Source organism: Scylla paramamosain, chromosome 17 (genome assembly GCF_035594125.1).
Source record: "Scylla paramamosain isolate STU-SP2022 chromosome 17, ASM3559412v1, whole genome shotgun sequence".
NCBI classification, from domain to species: domain Eukaryota; kingdom Metazoa; phylum Arthropoda; class Malacostraca; order Decapoda; family Portunidae; genus Scylla; species Scylla paramamosain.
The window spans coordinates 22,635,686-22,643,765 of record NC_087167.1 but is presented as its reverse complement, the minus strand read 5'-3'; positions in this window follow the sequence as shown (position 1 = coordinate 22,643,765).

The window sequence follows — 8,080 nt, the reverse complement described above, 5'->3', positions numbered from 1 at the left end:
ATTTATCACCAACAACAACAACTACTACTACTACTACTACTACCACAACATCCATTATCATGTCTGGACGCGGCAAGGGAGGAAAGGTGAAGGGAAAGTCAAAGTCCCGTTCCAGTCGTGCTGGACTCCAGTTCCCGGTCGGCAGGATTCATCGCCTTCTAAGGAAAGGCAACTACGCCGAGCGCGTGGGTGCTGGTGCCCCCGTGTACCTTGCGGCAGTTATGGAGTACCTGGCTGCTGAAGTCCTTGAGCTTGCCGGCAATGCCGCCCGTGACAACAAGAAGACTCGCATCATCCCACGTCACCTGCAGCTGGCCATCCGCAACGACGAGGAACTTAACAAGCTCCTCTCCGGAGTCACCATTGCACAGGGTGGCGTGCTGCCCAACATTCAGGCCGTGCTCCTTCCCAAGAAGACTGAGAAGAAGTAAATAAAGGGCCTCCCTCCCCTTCAGCCAATATCACCATCAATCCGGCTCCTCTTCGGAGCCACACGTTCAAACATCTAGAGAGTTGTGTAGACTATACTGGTATATCAATAATAAGCAAGTAGTGTATTTATTTTCGAGTTAGTTATTTGTTATTATTATTATTATTATTTAGTCAGGCACGCAAGTGACCGAGAATAAATATGTATACTATATTTCTACTAATGTACCTGCTGTGTGTCACAGTGGAGAGTTGATTAGATGTGTTGCCTATTGTGATATGTTGAGCGTCTTTTTCATCTCAATGTATATTTTGTTTTATGAGAAACTGAGAACGATGAGGGGCGTGATCATTGAAATAAGTCAATGATAATAATAATAATAATAATAATAATAATAATAATAATAATAATGATAATAATAATAATAATAATAATAATAATAATAATGATAATAATAATAATACTTGGAGAAGACCTGATGAAGTGAGAAAGATGGTTATAATTAATAATGGTTTCTTTTCTTAGCTCAGATAGTGATAGTGAACATGGTTATGAGAAAGTAGTAGTAATAATAGTAGTCTATGGTCCTTCTTTCTTTTCATGTTTGTGGACCTTAAAAAGGTCCGGGAGATGATGTTATTCAATGATGATAATGCAAGCTGAATAGCTGGCACCATCTCAATAATGGAGCGATTTAACCACCAAATCCGTACAGGGTACGGCCCTGACGCTTGAGGGCGTAGACAACGTCCATGGCAGTAACGGTCTTACGCTTGGCGTGCTCGGTATAGGTGACAGCATCCCTGATAACGTTCTCAAGGAACACCTTGAGCACCCCACGAGTCTCCTCGTAGATGAGACCAGAGATGCGCTTGACGCCACCTCGGCGAGCTAGACGACGGATAGCAGGCTTGGTGATTCCCTGGATGTTATCACGCAGAACCTTACGGTGACGCTTGGCGCCTCCCTTTCCAAGACCCTTGCCTCCCTTGCCGCGGCCAGTCATGGTGATGAGAGCTGCTAGTACGACGTCCGAACGGTCTAACAGGAAGCTCACGAATGTGCCTCAAAATAACATAACATAACATAACAAAGAGAGAAAAGATGGGGAGGGAGAAGTGGGGATAGTGGGAAGAATAGGGGGGTGATAAGAAGGGAATTGTAGGAGGAGAAATAGTCACTGGGGCTTAACCCAGGCGCAATTTGAATTAGGAAGGACATCTTTTTTTTTTTTTTTTTTTTTTTTTTTTTTAGCGTGTTATATTCATTCTAAGATGGCAAGGGAGACAAGGTCCTTATCGGGGAAAGCAGGAGAGTCCGCCACCAACCGAGCAAGCCAAGCCCAAAACAGCCACGGCAACGGACGCCGCCCACGCACCCAAAACACCAGGCCAAACCACGCACAAGTTAGGGGCCAGACTATCCAGAGCCTGCATTATCAGGATGTGAAAGAGGAGTGAAGGACAGTCAGAGTAAAAAAGGGTTTTTTTGTGTTTTTTATTGGTTCAAAGAAGGACAGAGGAAGAAGTACATCCGTATAGCGGAGGGACCTACAGTTTTACGTGGGTTCCGAACCACGGATAGTAGTAGAGTGATTTGGTGATGGGCGGGATATTTATTGTGTGATGTAATGTGGTGGGTGAAAAAGCGGTGTCGGTCCTTTCATCTCGTGTCCTGTGACTCGTCCTGCAAAAAGGCCAACCTGCTAAAAAAAAAAAGAGAGAATATAAAAAATGTCGTGGTATTATGTGCATGGGGAGGGTGAGGATGGTTTGTGATAATGATTGACGTGATTGTAGGATGTGCAATGACAGAGGCTCGAAAAGGCTCCCTCACCGCAACGAGGGGTCAAATCTAATACCATCTGCTTGCACGCGGTAAGTCGCCGGTGGTGGGGGGTGAATGGAGATTCCTGCATGGATGCTTCCAGGGCCCCGCCCCACCATCTCTTGACTACCTTACTACCCAGCTCTGGCCGCACCAAACTACCTCTGTGGGGGGGGGTGAAGTGGCTTCCACTGAATAGTGTGGTTGCCGTCCCCACCATCAGTGCTGGCCGCTCCATAACTGCCACGGGGGGTACCACTACCGGAACGTCATGCCAACGGCCGGGGGCCCCATTGCCGTGGCGTCAGTGGGAGAAGTGCGGTTCGTGCTATCCTCTTTCATCTGAAAGTGGTCTGGTGTCCCTTTGAGAACCTAGGCTGCGAGACGGAAAAATAATGCATAAAAAAACACAAAAATATGAATAAAAAACCATAAGACAAAATATATAAAAAAACCACTAGGTGTTGGCACGCGAGCCCACTCCTTCGGTCAGAGGCATGGAATGTTAATGGTGGTGTGTTTTGTCGCATCTTTTTCCCGGGAGCGGTCCGGTGCCTCCTTGGGACCTAGGCTGCGAGACAGAAAGATAATGCATAAAATAAACAAAAGATGAATACAAAGCCATAAGACAAAAAATATGAAAAAACCACTAGGTGTAGGCACACGGGCTCGCCCCACGTGAACGAGAGTGCGACGATGATTCCACTCAGACACCTTGAGTAGTAGAGAAGATTAGAGAAAGAGAGAGAAAGAGAGAGAGAGAGAGAGAGAGAGAGAGAGAGAGAGAGAGAGAGAGAGAGAGAGAGAGAGAGAGAGAGAGAGAGAGAGAGAGAGAGAGAGAGAGAGAGAGAGAGAGTGAAAGAGAGAGTGAAGGAGTCCGTTATTTAGAAAATGGGGTCAGGAGGCACAGTGGGAGGGTCAAGGAGGTTGCAGTGTGGGAGGTGACGGAAAGCTGGGGGAAGGTTGGTTATGAAATTGTATGTGTTTGTGTGTCTGTCAGAAAATGAGGTTAGCTGTTTGTTGAGTCTGTTGTAGTGTGTTATGTTAACAGGAGGGATGTTGGACTCCTCATGAGTAGAGAGAGAGGACCGAAAGTCGAACCATTTCGTTCCAAGGGCGAAACGAATTGCTCGATTCTGGACCCTCTGAAGTTTTGAGAGGTTAGTGGGAGCGGAAAGAGAGAGTGCAAGAGGGCAATAGGTTAAAAGGGGGAGAATAAAAGCTTTGAAGAGGTGTAGTTTTGTTTTCGTGTTGCTGTCGCGAAATCTTTCGAGGTTGCTCAAGGCCACGGCGGCTAAAGCAGCTTTTTGGTTTATATGTATGTTGAATTTGAGGTGCTTGTCGATGGTGAGGCCAAGCACTTTGTTGTTGTTACTGATGGGGATTGGGTTGGGGTGTGGAACAATGTTGTTCAATGAGATTTGGCGAGGCTGACTTTTTTTTATGTTAAAGTAGGTGACTTTAGATTTTTCGGGATGGGAGAGGATTCGCCATTTCATCTCCCATAGGCTAGTCGCCGTCAGTTCCCGTTGAATTTTGTCTGTGAGGAGATCTAACGACCTGGCTCGAGCCAATTGCGTTACATCGTCCGCGTATTGAATGGTTAATGAATCATTATGAACTGGAGGGGGCATGTCAGCTGTATACATGTTGAAAAGGGTGGGGGACAGTACAGAGCCTTGTGGGACTCCAGCCTGAGGGGAAAAGGATGTTGAAAAGGTGCCCTGATGACAGATTCTTGTCCGTCTCTCTACCAGAAAACTACATAGTATGCGTTGCGTTAGGGGGGGAAGGTTGAAGTTGTTGCAAATTTTGTGTTTTAAGCCTGCGTGCCAAACAGTGTCAAATGCTTTTTTGACATCTTTTGTTACAAGGGCTGCTCTGAAATAGGGCTTATTGAAATTTAAGTATGCAACTATGCTGTTTAGAGCGTCCTCGGTTGAGGCGTTCCTCCGGAAGCCGAACTGCTGTGGTGCCAGCAGCTCGTTACCTTCGAGGAACGCTCTCAATCTTAAATTGATGAGGCGTTCAAAGGTTTTTCCGAGAATTTCAAGGAGGCTAATGGGGCGATAGTTTTCTGGTAAGTGGGAGTTTTTTCCGGGCTTAGCAATGAGGGTGATGTTTGAAATTTTGAATGCCTTAGGAAAGTATCCAGAGGCAAGGCAGGCGTTGAAAATCTCCGTCAGGCTGGATATAGTTTCTTGGGGAAGGTTCCGCACCATGGGCCAGGTGACTCCTGAGGGGCCAGGGGCTCGCCGCGGAGTATGCCTGAGCAACCTGGCGACATCATCCTCCTCAATAGGTGTGGTGAGAGGGTGTTGGGGGTTGAGGCGTATTTTTTGTATAGTGTTATGTGGAATCGTGTTTGCTAGGTTGTGGCGTGCACGATCGATGATGTTGTTTATGTGGGCAATACTGGGCTCGTGGAGTGGGAGAGGGTGTGGTTGGAAAGTATTGTGCCAGTGTGTCTTGAAGATGCTGGTGACTTGTTCTGGGTTTGTGATGCGATCCCCGTTCACTAGGAGGTACTCGAATCTTTCCCGCTGGCATCCCCTCAGCCTGTACACCATGTGCCAGAACTGTGTAGGATTACTGCAGCGGGTTCTGTCCATATGGGAGACTAGATTCCTCCAGTGAGCGCTGTGATCTTCCTGTAGGCTATTTGTTATGTGTGTACGAAGGGTGCAAAGATCTCCGTAGATAGGTGTGTGGTTGTGCTTGTTTTTTAAAAAGCGTGTTCTGTAGCACACTAGCAGCCTTTGTGTTCTAATGGAAGGTCGGAAGTCTATATGAATTATATGTTGTTTTGTTGGTATGTGTCTGTTGGCTGATGTCAGAATATTGTTGTGTAACGTCTCTAAGGCACTGTCTATGTCTGTGTAGGGTTGGCCTTCGAGCTGTGTTGGTTGGTGTAAGTCTGTGAGTGTTTTCTTGAAGCTCTCCCAGTCGGCGGAGCGGTAGTCGGAGACAGGTGGGGATGGGGTGGATATGGGATTGGAGGATATTTTGAGGATTAGGGGAACGTGGTCAGAACCACAGAGTGGTCCATGGGAGATATAGTGGTGGAAAAGTAGGGATTGCCGATTGGAGAGGATGAGATCTGGCCTGCCATTCCCATTGTGCGTAAAGCATGTGGGGAAGTCAGGTCCAAGGAAACGGAGGCGTTTCAGTTGTGTTAGTTGAAGGAGTTCGTGTCCGTGTTGGTTGTTGTTTGAGTGTTTGAAGGCGGTGTGTTTGGCGTTTAGGTCTGCAAGTATGTAGACCGGGATATTTGTGTGATTGAAAAGATTGTTGAGGCTGGTGAGTGGGAGCCCAGTTTTTGGTCTGCTGTATGTGGTGGCAATGAGAAATTGCCCATGTTGTGTTTCGATCTTGGTGGCCAGGAAGTGGGCTGAGGGCCAGTTGGTTATGTGTATGTGTTTGATGGTACATTTTACCATGAGAGCTACGCCGTCATGATGCGTACCTGTTGTGTAGCGTGTGTTGTAGCCATATAGTTTTATGGGTTTTGGTGGTGAACCTGTGTGGTTGAGGAGGACGATGTCTGGATCGATCGATCGAATTGCTTCTGAAATATGGTGTCTGTTATTCCAGAAACCGCGACAGTTTAATTGTATTATTGTGAGCATGATTTAAGTGTTTTTTTATGTGTTTTTTTTACCCCTCGACGCGGTTCGTGTAGAGGGGGGGGAGGGTTGGGGCACTGTCGCTAGGTGTCGCTTTGTTTCAGTCTTTTTTGTGGTGTTAGTGGTGTTGGCAGTAGTGGTGGTAGAGGTAGAGGTAGATCGTGGTGGAGAGGGCTTTTGGGGCTGCGATTCCCCACAAGCTGAGTCCTCTTCAATAACCAATTCCCCAGGTGAAGGGGGACTAGCGTTATTAGGTGTGGTGTGTTCAGGTTCTTGGAGTGTGAGTGTTGGGGCGTGTGTTTCCTCATTTTGTTCTGGGTAGTTTTGTTTGAAGTGTTCTTGGTTTGTCTGGTGGAAGTGTGGTGGAAGTTTTATTGTGGGGCAGCCATTGTACTCAAGCAAGGAGTTCATTGTTTCTGCCTGTTTTTTTAGATCACCAAATGAGGTTTGGATTGAATATTTTATTATAATTTCTGCAAGCAGAAGTTTCTCGGTGTTTGTGTTTGTATTTTTTGGTGTGAGAGAGTAGGGTGTGGTGGCTTGGGCGTAGGAAGTGGTTGGCTGAGGAGTGGTCTGTGGTGAGTTTTGTTGTTTTTGGTGAGCGCGTTTTATTTGGCATTTAAAGGAAACGGCAGTGTGTTCGCCGTTGCAATTCGCGCATTTTATGGTGGAGGCCTGGCAATTCCTATAATCGTGGCCCCTAGCTGCACACTTGGAGCACACTTGTTCTGTTTCTTTGCACTGGTTTGTGCGGTGGCTGAATTGATAACACTTGTAGCACTGGGTGACTGGGAGGTATTCTTCTATGTTAATATTGTATGAGGGCACTATTTGAGAAAATAGCTTAATGCCTTTGTTTTTTAAAAGTTCGGCCTGTTGTTTTGAGCGTAGTTTAATCTTCAGCATATGGACTTTTGGGATGATGAGTAGTTCGTCAATCTGTGTATCATTCTTTTCCTGGATTTCAGTCAGGAGGTTGTCGTTGGTCTTTTTTAAGATGTACTCGTCTACTCGCCGGGCAAGGATCGTTCGAGCCGATTTTTGCTCCGGAGACTCGACGAGCTCGAAGCCAAGAAGTTTTAAGTTTTCGGTCGCTTGGTGAGACGTGTGGTTATCACGGTCCGCGTCATTAGCTAAACCGATAATGATGTAGGGGCCAGATTTGAAGCATTTCGTGTGGGGGACCTGGGTTCTGGAAAAGAAAGCATTGCTAAGGTCAGCAGGGATGTTAGCAGTTTTTATTTTGTATCTTATAGTCCGGTCAGGGGGGCGTGGGAAGGCCATCCCGTCATGGGGCGGGGCCCTATGACGATTATAGCCTTGTAGAGGTGGCGCTACAGCCTTGTGGCGCTACAGCCTTATGAGTGCTACAACCACGAGTACCTATAACAACCTATTGTTGTTTCCTATCGTCCTAGTGCCCTATATCCCGAGGGGGATCCTAGCTGGAGGGAAGGAAGCCCTAAATATCTGACCCTGAGGTAGGGTTTGTACTCTGCCGAAGATTCTCCAGGCTGCTCTGGCCAGCACTGGAGGCCCCGGTGGCTAGAGAGCGCGGAAAAGGCTTGCCTAAGGCCCAGTCCTGACTCTGTTGCCGGTACGAAGAGAGGAAGAGAAGAAGTAGGAGGAACAGAGTTGGCGCAAGTCACTTATACCAGGTGAGTTGCTGCAGTCTTCCAGCGATACCCTTAGGTGAGGCTCTCTCCACCAGGCACGTAGGGAAAACCGCGGCGCCTCAAAGCGACTGCCGGGTGTCTATCTGTATCTTTTTTTTTGTAAGCAGACCAGGGCCTGATTGTTTGGAGGTGAGCTGGGAGCGAAGCTGCTCCTTTCTCGGTGATTCGTGGGCGAGTGTGTGCGCCTTGCCTCCTGTCGGACTTTTCTTGGGCACAGGAGTGAAAGCAGGAGCGGAGCTTGGCGCCGATTGGTTCCTTACGGACCCGGGAGGCGGAGCTTGTATCTCAGCGGCACGGTGAGGGGCGGAGCTTCTTCCTTGAGCGGTGTCTTCCGGTTGGCTGGCTGCTGCTAGCTGGGAGTGCTGGAACTGGGAGATCCTTCTCCTTCAACAGCTGGAGGTAGAATGTTGCCTCAAAATTTTTGTCGCGCGGTATATATTGAGCCAGAGCGGTCGTGCGTGTAGTAAATTACTATTTTCCCTGTTTTTCTCACTTAATTTAACATTATCGGGTCATATGCA